This window comes from Hesperophylax consimilis, chromosome 27, assembly GCF_061612785.1.
Source record: "Hesperophylax consimilis isolate HC1 chromosome 27, BYU_Hcon_1.0, whole genome shotgun sequence".
NCBI lineage: Eukaryota > Metazoa > Arthropoda > Insecta > Trichoptera > Limnephilidae > Hesperophylax > Hesperophylax consimilis.
In genome coordinates, this window is record NC_142862.1 from 7,218,183 (window position 1) to 7,230,895 (window position 12,713).

Consider the following 12,713-nt stretch of genomic DNA (forward strand, 5'->3'; position numbering starts at 1 on the left):
ATTTATTTATTAGGTAGTTACCTACATCTATATACCGAAGTAATGTTTACACTTCGTTACTGTACCTGTCTCACTAGGGATATCCTGTGACGAGACTCAAGACAAGCTAATTGGTTTGGAAATATTTTATTTAACTAGCTGCGCCCCTCCACGCTTTGCTTTGGCTCAGTCTATCTGTGCAGATTGCTTTTAGGTCCGACAGATGGCACTGTTTAAAAAAAAACATGTTTTTACCTTCACAGGTCATCTCTATACTCTATATAATACTAGTGGGCCCCGGCAGAGGTTGTCCTGCCACAGACCGCCTTCTAAGTAGGGAAGTTAACTCTCTTACTTTCGATGTGACACCAAGGGCTATCTACCACCATAACCACCGGTGGATGGCAGTGGATGGATGTGAAGAAAATTAGGCGGGTAGGGACACACGGGTTTCTTTTTATAATAATACTAGTAGGCTTGTGCAGACGTTGCCTGCCACAGACCGCCTTTTATGTAAGGAAGTTAAAATTTGTGGTTGTATGTATTTTTGGACCCCACCAACAGCGCCAACTATCGAGTCGATAACCATCTTTCAAGCTAGAACCAACCAACACATTCACGAAATTTCATTGAAATCGGTTGGGAGGATTCGGAGATTAACGTGTAGGAACACAGTGACACGTGATTTTTATATATTAAGATAAAATAGGTATTAAATACACGCGTATTTGAAAGCAGCATTGTGTCGAAATTTCAAAGCAATCGGTGGAAGAACTTTCGGAGATTTAAGATTTTGAACAAACGACCATTTGAATTTTTATTTATATGTATAGAAAGATAGATAGGTATTTATCGGGTTGGTGCTGGTAACAATAATGGGTTAGATTTTTATTTTAGATTTGAATGACTTGTCTAAAATTATTGCAGGACCTTTGTTGATGATCCATTGTTTAGTCAAAATTTAAAATTTATTGCATATTTTAGTCGCAATGTATTTCAAGTTTCTTGTTTGTGTTGAAATGTTTTATTTCTTTATTTAAGTGCTCTGGTTTTATGCCGCATATTTCGTGTGTTTTGTGTAGTAGGTACCTACTTCATTTCCAGTTTTTTTGTCCAAATGTTTTATTTGTTTAAAGCGTTTTTTTTGTGCTATGCCGCGTGTTTAGTGTGTTTTGTGTAGTAAGTACTTCATTTCAAGTTTCTATGTCCAAATGTTTTATTTGTTTAAAGTGTTCTTTGGTTTTATACCGCATGTTTCGTTTTATGTAGTGCTTAATTTCAAATTTCTTTGTCCAAATGTTTTATTTGTTTAAAGTGCTCTTCGGTTTTATGCCGAATGTTTCGTGTGTTTTGTGTGGTACTTCTTTTTTAGAAGCGAAGTGTTAAAATTGTTTTATCTAAAGTTGTCGAATATCCTGTACTTGAAAATTGTTGAACATATTTACAGTGCTTCTAATTATGGGAACTTCGGGTATAATTCTAATGATTAATTTTTCTTCCTTCTATAATGAATCTATGACTGTTACTTTTGCACTTCACATTCACAATAATCACATTCAAAATTCTGTTGAATTAACAATTATTAGTCTAGTACATATTTAAATAAGTAGTTGCTTCCCGGCTTCGTCCAAGTTTCATCACCATCGACAACTTATTTTTCAAAACGATTGAAAATCTACTCGACCCCCACCACCGACTCTTGTCTCCGTCCATATGACGATAACATCGACAAAAATATTAGACGCGCGGCCCGGTGTATTTGACGGACCTACGGTCGAATTTGCCCCAGCGGACTTACGATTGAAAAATATGGTAAAAAATATTATGTATTTCAAAGCTCGATAGCGCATGATGGATATGACTTTGTTTAATGAAAAACCTACGTGAAACTAGAAAAAAAGCGGTATAAAAAAAATCCTGTTAAACCGAGAAATCATTTAAAAAAATACGTTCAGGCAATAATTTCATTAATTTGTTTTTTTTTTTAAATTACATTAATAATTATTTATATTTATTAGTTTGTATTTCTATAACATTTTTTACACGTAATAACAGTTTTAAATGTACAATTTGTCCAATATTATTTATTCCTAATGTAAGCTGAGACATGAGTACTAGTGTACATACACTGAAAAAAAATGAGTTAGCTAAAGTGTTAAGCTAATTGAAGTTGTGTAACCATCGCCTAAACTTCAGCTACTTTACCTAAAATACTTTATGTGCAGATACCGTCGTTGTTTAGTAAAATGTGCTTGAGCTATTACAACTAAACTTTAATAATAGCACACTAAAAGCATACTTACCTAAACAAAATAATCGGTTTGGTTAATCAAGCTAAAGTAATTTACTAAACCTATTTCACTTTAGTAACTTAAGTTTATGTGTTACTTCCCAAAGTATTTAGCTAAATTTAACTAAACATCTAGTTTGGTTAAATATTTTGTTCATATAGCAAAACTGAGGTTGGAATATCTAAATTTGATTTTTACATAACAATTAGTTGCTTTGCACAAACTTAGGCAAAGTGCAACAAAACTTTAGTTAAATCTCCCGAACTTTGGTAGATCTTTTTGTCGTCGCTAGCGGTCGACGCAGGTGTTCATTTACGACGCAGTTCTCAGATCGCCACAGTTCGCACCATACGTGAATTGACGTTCGTTGCGCGCGTTGCGAATTTATTTTTGAATTGAATTGAATTTATGTTAACCGCTGTTCCTAGTTCCTAGTGATAATGGCAGACAAAACCGTGGAGGATTATTTAATTTCTTGGAATCTGGAGGCTTACATAGAAACATTTAAAGGTGAGTTTTCTTTTTTCATTTTTTTATTGATTTAGAATTTAGATCATGGAACTATGATATTATATATTATGATAATATCCATTCTATTTGATTTAGAAACTGGCACCTTCATTATTCCATGACTCAAGTACCTACGCAATAGATTTAGAAGATTTGTATTTATTACAACCAAGATTGTGTCAGGAGTCATGACACAAGTTACAGAGAGTGGTATATAAAAAAAAAATAATTGGATCACTTGAATAGCGCCGTTTTTGTGCAAAATCACCTCAAGGGCGCCTTTATTTCTTTGTTTGTTTCCGCCAGTATTATTTTGTATTGAACGAATGTTGTTTGAAACTGTAGTATTTTCTAACTTACAGTTTTACCCTAGCCAGAAACTAGAACCAACCAAACTAGCTTTGAAATCGTACCGATGGATGGTCAATCATAGCAGGTTATGTTTAATTTTAATAAATGTGTATTGCAAATTATTAATTCGGACATAACATTTTGAACATTGAATTCTGGTGTTTTTTTTTGGGAGGGATATGTTTTTTTAAATACATGGTGACCACCCATTGTTAATGTTTTCATTTGAAATTTTCATATAAATGAAATAATTTCATTATTAAAACTATTTTATCTCCGCTTGATTCATGATACAGGGTGTTCGGTATCTGCTGTTGTATAAATATACATTTTTTTTAATGAATAATTTTCATTCCTTTGAAAAATAAATTTTTATTTTCTTGTTTTGAAAATTTTTGTATTTTCTCGTCGTTTTTTTTCTTTATTTCAGACTCAAGCCATAGATTCGAAAACACTCCTGATAATATCTCAAGATGATATTAAAGAATTGATTCCGACTGTAGGGCACCGGGCACTGCCTACAGCACACATTAATGCGCTCAAGGATGTTATTAATCCACCTGTCATAAGTGTAAGTTTTTAAAAGCAGTAATGATGACATATTGTATACCTAGGCCTTTTTTGGCTAACCATTTGGAAATAGTTGTATCGGACGCGATTTTGATACAAAAATAATAGTATTTAAAATAATAATTCCTGTAATTAATGAATAAATCGACTGCCTAAAGGTAAATTACTAGACACATACAGGCAGCGCCGAAAAGAATTTGCCAAATCAGGACACAAACATCTTTTACTATATTTAAAAATAAATTATAATAAAAAATGATAATATAAATGTGTGTATGATCAAACGTGTTTTCTTTTTTGAGGCTTTGCTGGTAGCTGGAAACAATATTTTGAGAGACGATTCTTAACAAAATAACTTTTATATGAATGAGGTTTTTAATAAGTACTTTCTAGTCTTACAAAACATAATATTTATTTATTTAGGTTTCATCTCTCAAAAGGGTTGTAATAAACTACCTGAAACTCAAAGTATTTAACCCATGATTCTGAATTATGGGTATAATCCTTCGAGTTGATGGTGGTTACGTTTACACCCTGTATTGTTTTCAGCTAAACTGCAAAGCTGCACTTTCTATTTAATATAGATAATCTAACCAAAAAGCTAAGCTACAGTACCTAAAGCTAGCAGTATAGAGCTAAAACATCTATATCGGTAGGGCTATTCCAACCGAAGTTTAGTTAATCAACCTAACCATTTTGTAATATTAACTAGGTAAATAATAAGGTTACTACATCTAAACAGTTAAGTTTTTCTAACCGAACACTACAAAATGGTTTGGGTATATAATTTTTAGTTTAGGTAACACAACTAAACACAAAGCTGTCTCAACCGATTAGTTTAGCTAGAATACCTGAATCGTTAAGCTGTCATAAATACAGTTTAGGTAACACAACTAAACACAGAAAGTTAGAGAGCTGTCTCAACCGTTTAGTTTAGCTAGAATATCTGAATCGTTAAGCTGTCATAAATACAGTTTAGGTAACACAACTAAACACAGAAAGTTAGAGAGCTGTCTCAACCGATTAGTTTAGCTAGAATATCTGAATCGTTAAGCTGTCATAAATACAGTTTAGGTAACACAACTAAACACAGAAAGTTAGAGAGCTGTCTCAACCGATTAGTTTAGCTAGAATATCTGAATCGTTAAGCTGTCATAAATACAGTTTAGGTAACACAACTAAACACAGAAAGCTGTCTCAACCGATTAGTTTAGCTAGAATATCTGAATCGTTAAGCTGTCATAAATAAACTGCTGTTTAGCAAACAGTAGCTAAAAGTTCGGCAGTCACCACAGCAACTAAACTGTTTAGTAGATAATTGCTGAAAATTTGGTAAATCGTACCTAAACATTTCTTTCAGTGTAAAAAAAACTGTTCAGTGAAAACAAATATTTATTAACATAAAAATAAAACTGTCAACTGAGGAAAAATGTATAGAAAAACGATAAAATTTTTGAAATTAGAAATGTTTGTAAATAATTATTAGTGTTTTGTAGATATTATTTGATTATAAATAAATCTCAAAACAGTATAAAATAAAGTCGCTATCCGCGTCTGTCTGTTTGTGCGCTTAGTTCTTCTAAACTACGCAACGGTTTTTGATAAACTTTTCAAAATCATTTAGATAATTTCTTCCCGAAGGTTTTCGTATATAATACATGCATATTACATTTATAAAAAGTATAGAAAAATCGATGTTTTGTAATAGGTGAAAAAAAATATTTTCAGGCGCTTGCATTGCTCACGTTGGCTAAACCATATGAGATACATAAAAATAATGTACTACCGAATTGTAGATCTTAAAAAGGCCTACAGAAAAGTTTTCAATGGTATACTCGTATGTATTCCGTATACGCCAGGTTATGTCAGACAGTAGACTAATAAATTAAATGATGTTTCACGTAATCTCAATATGATGTTTCACGAAAGTACCTGCAAAAAAAACTGCGAACGTGTAAACGCCAGTTTAGTTTAGCCAAACGCGAGTTTTTATTGATTATTGATTATGAAATTATGATTTACACTTCTGAAACCAGTTGTCGCATGTTTAAAGTAGGTCCTGCTCGGGTATTTTGATAAAAAATAATGTTCCCACGTTATTCCCGTTAACGTTTTCCTCATTGTGCCGTGTATTGGGTGATACGAACATCGCGAGATAAAGCCACACGGGTCACTTTCGTGTGTGTAAAGGAGCAACAACAACATTATCAAACGTATTATCATAATAATATTATCGTCTAAATATAAATACATTTTCACCCTAGTTCGTACCTACACGGTATATAAAAAATATAAAAGTGGACACGGTTAAAGCTTTCGTGGCTTGACCGATTTCAGCATATCTTATTTTATTTATTTATTCATTTTCGGGAAATCGACAGTTTACATTTAATCAGTTTGTACATAAGTATTATACAGTAAAATAAAACCAATTATGTATTTCCTCCTTGTGACTTTAAATGGGACAGCATAATATGGAATAAGTTATTTAAATAAATTATACAAAACAAAGATTATATAAAACGAAAAATTTACAAAACAATACATTTATAGCCATGGAGAGAGGTTGTACGTATAAATCAAATCATAATAGAGATATAAACAATAGAGACATAAACATTATTCACAAACCATCAGAGAAATATTCTTTTATGGACCTCTTGTATTTGGTAAGTTCGCAACTGAAAATATCAACCTTGGATAATACGCTATTGTAATTATTGCATAGTCTGTTGAGGCAAGAATTCTGCTTAGAGTAAATATCGTAATATCTTAAAGTAAATATCGCTGGTCATATGCTGCAATAGGCCAAGCCATGATGCGTATAGCGTAATCTGTCAGCCCCGTCATTGTATTGTCCATGGAACTATGATCTGTCAGACGACGCAATACGTATCACGGCGCTATACGGCCTCCGTGGTCGAGGGGTGAGGCTCTCGATTAGCAAGGTTCGAATCCCGGCGTGTGCAAGTAAAATTTATTTGTTTTATTTCATACTTTATTCATTAAAAATAATATATGGTATACTATAATAACAACCATGGTATATATTATAAATAATATAAGTATACTTGCGGTACGTTCCAGAGTGGAAGATACTCTCAGTATCGCCCTCGTGTAAGACTACCATTCAGAATTGAAAAGGCTTTGGCCGTGTTGCAACATACCCCAGTTGGGGATGCCATAGTCTCACTGGCTTGGGGTTGGGGGCAGTTGGGACTCTTGTGCGATATTCACAATAAAAGAAGCGTTTTTTAGGAATATAAAATCAAAAGATCCTTTCTCGAATTAAAAACTTTATTTTAAAATTCGGAAGATTACCCAATTTTGAGGCGAAATCACAAAAAAATATTCCTACATGATATACATCGAAAAACATTAGTTCTTTTAGAAGAGAGTTACACATAACTTGTGGTGATTTAATCACTAAACGACGCTATAAAATAAGACATTTTATTATGTAATATCTTCAATTACCACCAAGAATAAGCCCCATAAAATAAATGTTTTTTCTTTCTTGTCATGGGCGATTTTTTTTGTTTTAGGTAATTTTCTTATAAATCAAATTTATTTTTATTTTTTTTATATATTATCTTCTTAGTGGTAAAGTCTCAAGGAGGAAATCCATAATTGGTTTTATTATGGCAATACACTACACATCTAAACGCGTAAACTGTCGAATTCCTGAAAAACTAAATCAATACTATATAACCAACTTTACAATACAACATCACCAACTTTACAATACAACATCATCACCAACTTTACAAAACAACATCACCAACTCTACAATACAATATCATATCACCAACATTACAATACAACATCACCAACTCTACAATACAATATTACCAACCTTACACTAACTTTACACTGCTAACTAAAATATTATGCCGAATTTCGTCACAATAATCACAAATAGATAATATTCTTAATTATTAAATCTTAAATTACGGGTTACCTATGAAGTCTTTTATAATCAAAATAACATATTTTCTAACTCTACAATAAGCAGTTTGTAACTGAAGTATCCCTGTTTGAATATTATAAAAGGAATTGAACTGGAAATTAAAAGGGAATTGAGTGCAATATTTAACGTTTTGGTAAACCGAAATTTGAAAAAGCCGACGTAGTGCAATTGGTAGAGCACACCTGACCGGCAATCAGAAGGCTATGGATTCAATTCCCGTCGGCGGCATGTATTTTTTATCGGATTATTTTTAAAATTTATTTAGGTGTTTCAGGTCAATAATTATTGCTTAAAATAATATGTTATCCTTTGTGCTATGCATAAAATAAACCTTGTCTCTTAATCTTTAATTCTCATGAAAAATAAAATGATACTTATTAAAATAAATTCTATCACACCCATTTTTATTGAATAATTAATGAAAAACCGTAAACAGTGCATAGATTCAGTACAATAAATCAAGAACTACTTTTTCTTCAAAATGTTGTTTTTTTATACTTAACAATAGGTGTGTAAAAATTCTGGATCGCAGAATGTAATAGTATTTACTCTCAGTGTAGCTCTGGCGAAAGACCGCCATTCAAAATCAAAATTCTGCTTGAAATTGCTTTAGTTTTGTTTAGTGACCAAATCGGAAAATCAGTAATTTTATTTTATCTCCTCCTGCCTTCTCCCTTCGGTCTCGCAACATAACCCGGATGGGGGTGACAAAGTCCCACTGTCGATTCACTGTGTATTCACTGTATATTCACAAAAAAGTGATATCTTGGCCTTGGAATAGAATCTGAAGGAAAAATGAAATCATTTCGCGTGTTTACAATATTTTTAAATGCCGATTAGTAATGACGATTTCTAAGTAAAACCGTTTAAAGGCTCCATAGAATACTAATTGATTAATGCGCATGATAAAATAAACAATCGACATGAGAAAAAAAATAAGTTCAAAACCGAAATAACGTGGTCTAATTTCCCGTTTATTTTTTAAATGGCCCATGGGTTGTGCATCACTGGTATAAAAGGGGGCGTTTTTTTCGTTTTCGCTGTTGCAAATCACAGCCGTTCACAGATGATGACGGCGGTTCGTTTCACCAACTATTAAATGGCCCAAAGGTTGTGCATCACTGGTATAAAAGGGGGCGTTTTTTTCGTTTTCGCTGTTGCAAATCACAACCGTTCACAGATGATGTCGGCGGTTCGTTTCACCGACTCGTTTTGTGTAATACGGTGTCCATATTTCCTCCCTCATTTAATAATTTAATAATTTAATTACTTTTATGGCAGACAGAGCATTGCACACACCGCTCTGTCCAGCTGAAAAAACATTATTACTATTATTATTAATCTGGGTATCTCTAAGAACCGCATTAACAAAAAAGCCTTTCCCACAACCCCTTCCTTAACCCGGCGCACAATATGGGCCGGACAGGTAGCAATATAGTTTGGGGGGTGTTTTGAACCCGAAAGAAGTGATGAGCAGAAGAAGAGGAGGTAAACACAGTAAGATTGGTACACTGGCTATTACGATCTAGTCACTAAACACAGCTAAAGTCAGTTTTTAAGAGTGCTGCTTACTACTTACTCGCATCTTCTCAACCTGGGGGTCGCAATCTGTCCTTTCTGAATTTTCCATTAATTAAATAACGAATTTCAAGTTATAATTAAGTTTTACTTACACATACCTACTTCCTAATAAAGATTATAATGTGTTAACTAATTGATTAATGCGGCGGTTAAGTTCAGTTTTCACTTAAAATGTGTTCTCATTGTACGTGGATCGAAATGTGAAATATACACGGGTAAGTTAATCATTTTCTAGTGACAATAGACGATTTCTGTATTTAGTTTCGCCAAAGTGAAACAAGTTAATTTCAATGTATCTGTTACTAACCTTCCGTATACACATCATCGTGCAAGCCAAAACTCGTCTAAGTTTTGAGACGAAAATTCTAGTTGCAGAATTTTGTCAGTCAATATTTCAATTAGTTGGTTTAGTCTTTCACATTCTTTTCAGTGTAAATTTATGATAAACTTCAAAATATGTAGTGAGGGTGTAGTAAAGTTTTTTTTCTTGTAAGGGGATCGCGATACTAAAAAGGTTGAGAAACGATGCCATAGAGTAAATATTAGCCTCATAGCTGCATAATAATATTATTTAAACATTGATATGTAGACCATGTACCGTGAATCAGATTTCTAGCAAGTCTCGTACTATTAAATTAGTATTCACAGCAGTGGCGTGACTAAATACATACTGCGAAACCCGGGGCACCATTTTAAATAAACATAATCCAAATACAATTTTAAAAAATAACTAATCTAAATATAATATTTAGGTACTCTGCCGCAACTCGCCAAAAAATTATTGTGATTGTCCGACACTCTAAAGGGAACTCGCTTGTACAGCGCGGGTGTAAACTGTGCGCTCCAAAGCCTTGCGCCCTATTTCAATACCTCAATGTGTAAAACAATAATTGATCGTGGAGTGACGTAATGATACAGAACACCGATAAGTACAGAGAAATTTATGGATGTGCACATGAATTATTGCTGGTAATATTTTCAGAGTTTTTTGAGGTCATGCTTATTATTGTAGGAGGTCCATTCGAAAATCTCCTTCTCTCTATTTTATGCGCTTGTTTTCAGTAATGTAGAATCATTAAATTGTCTAATTAAATAATGGTTAGGTAATCATTTAGTTCAAATAAGATCAATTTTATCATCCTGTTTGTTTTTAGACACCTGCAAAAACAGACCGCTGATAGCTCCGTTGCCTTATTTCCTTCTCTCTTGTAAGCGTTTTTTCTTTTGTTTAGTTTTTGAAGGTCAAAAATTCCCGGGTAACAAATAACATGACAATATTCAAAAATCTCCTACTGTTTACAATTTTTATATTCTACTCGTCTACTACTCTTAAATGTTTATTAGGCAATGGTGGATGACTTAGCCAGCCGAGGAATTGAACCCACGAACGAATTCCTTTGTTGGGAACCCTACGCATTTGTCAATTCAGCTACTGACCGGTTAAACTAGAAGTGTAGAGTTTTACCCGGCTCAGAACAGAAATTGTCTAGTGAGTCGGGTAGCGCACATAATTTGTAAACAAATATTGATGTCAATAAACGCCCGGGTTGCCGGCAATAAAAAAAAAAAAAAAAAAAGATTGTAGAGTTTACAACGGAGCTCTCAGTAGCCAGATTATATGTCGAATTTTTTGGTGGGTGAATAATATTTGATAATAATTATGATTACAAAGCTTTCTTGTTATAGCGAGCTGTTTTAAATATTTATGTTTTGGTAAGCATTTTTTGCAAGTGCATAAATAATAATTATTAGCATACCACAAAACTATCTAAAACAACGTTTAATTAATTTACTAAAATTTCTGTTTCTTTTTAAGGGATTGAAAATTGATTTGTGAAACGGCCCAAAACTTTACGATCCGCCACTGAAACACAGTTCATAGTTCCGAGTAGTTAATTTAAATACAATGCAGTTTACATTTAGTTAAATAAAAACAATACGTACTATGTTTTATTTCATAATAAACAATAAACATATAACTACTTACCTACTTACCTGTTTAGTAAACAATAAACATAAAATAGTAAACAAAATAAAAATAAAAACAATTGTAAAAACTCAGTAAGCAAACTGAAATGTAACGCAATGTAGTTATTATAATTTTAAAATACAATGATAACAAATTACCTTATTTTCAAGATCATATTCCGTATCCCGGGTTTTACCAGAGGAAAACACAGGTTTTTTTCTTTGCCACTTCACTAAAATCCAGTTAATAATCCTTTTTGAAATCTCAATTCGCTGAATACTCAAATATTTATTAAGGAATGTTCACAGCTTTGTGATTATTACACTATTTATGAATATTTAATTGAATAATATGTGTCGAGAATCAACTACATTTAATAAACACGGCGAGTTTATAAACTTTGACGTTTTATCAAGTAAATGTTTAAAAACGTTACATAAATACTTGCAAGTCTCTGTATTACACTTAAAACACCGGATTTGTTCGGTTTTTATTCACTTTAAACGCTAAATAGTCTTTTGAATTGCACAAAACGGTGTTTAAAAAGATTTTAGCTGTATTTTAGTGTTTTTACACGACCAACCGCATCACAAGACACAAGCAAACACGCCGGACAGCGCAACGCAGTAAGAACTGAGAACAAACAAAAATGTGTGGTACTGCGGTGTGACGACTGACCATCTGACTCATGTCAACAAGTTTGTCTGCGTTTTCTGTAAGAGGAAAAGCGCCGTTGCAACGCGTTCAAAAGGTAATCATACGAATTTTAAGTTTTTAAGTAATCAATTACCATAAAATAAATGTTGTTATAATGAAATGTTCAATTTTTTCAACAATGAACTTACTGCAGAAATAATTAAAATTAACAATATTTTTTAATTTTGTACAAAAGTAGTAATATACTTTTTGGAAGTATCTACCTTTACGACATCATGTGTGTAACCTCCCCGTGTGATTGGTATAGCTACGCTACTGTGGATTTTTATTCTTTAGGACTTCAGTACCACGCCAGTAATACATTTGTATGAGTTGTTTAAGTGCTGAGTCCCTCATTCAAGGTGCACTATAAATGTCCCATATTAAACTATGCGTTCTCATGATGTACGGCTCTAATACAAAAATGACGCGTACACAAAATGTTATGTATTTGCAATACACAACCACTTCAAATTTGAAGTAAAACAAAGAAAAATATTTGAGGACATTTTACGTTTTGTATGGGACGTCACTAGTTCAGAAAACACACTTTTAGCAATCATTCACATGAATTTCAGTTTAAAAACTGCACCGCGTAAGGTAGTTAAGAGGAAGCTACAAGCCGAAAATGTGTATATTCTTGATATACCTTATATTGCAGGTAATAGGCATTAAAATCGCTTGGAAAACGGAGTCTAGAAACGTTCAATATCAAGCAAAAAACTGGTTATTATTTATTTTCTAAATAATTTTATAAGAAAGCAAAAAAGTTAATCAAGTTAAACTGTCACAGATA

General features: G+C 32.8%; 1 protein-coding gene across 1 annotated transcript in view; it reads right to left on the reverse strand.

The window, feature by feature from the left end:
• LOC149410532 (uncharacterized) overlaps positions 1-11,834 on the reverse strand; it is a 72,474-nt gene extending 60,640 nt beyond the window's left edge. The window contains exon 1 of the mRNA XM_089647757.1: positions 11,380-11,834. The gene's annotated coding sequence lies outside the window, so the exon portion shown is untranslated. The remainder of the gene's footprint in view (positions 1-11,379) is intronic.
• Between the last annotated feature and the right edge of the window lie 879 nt (positions 11,835-12,713).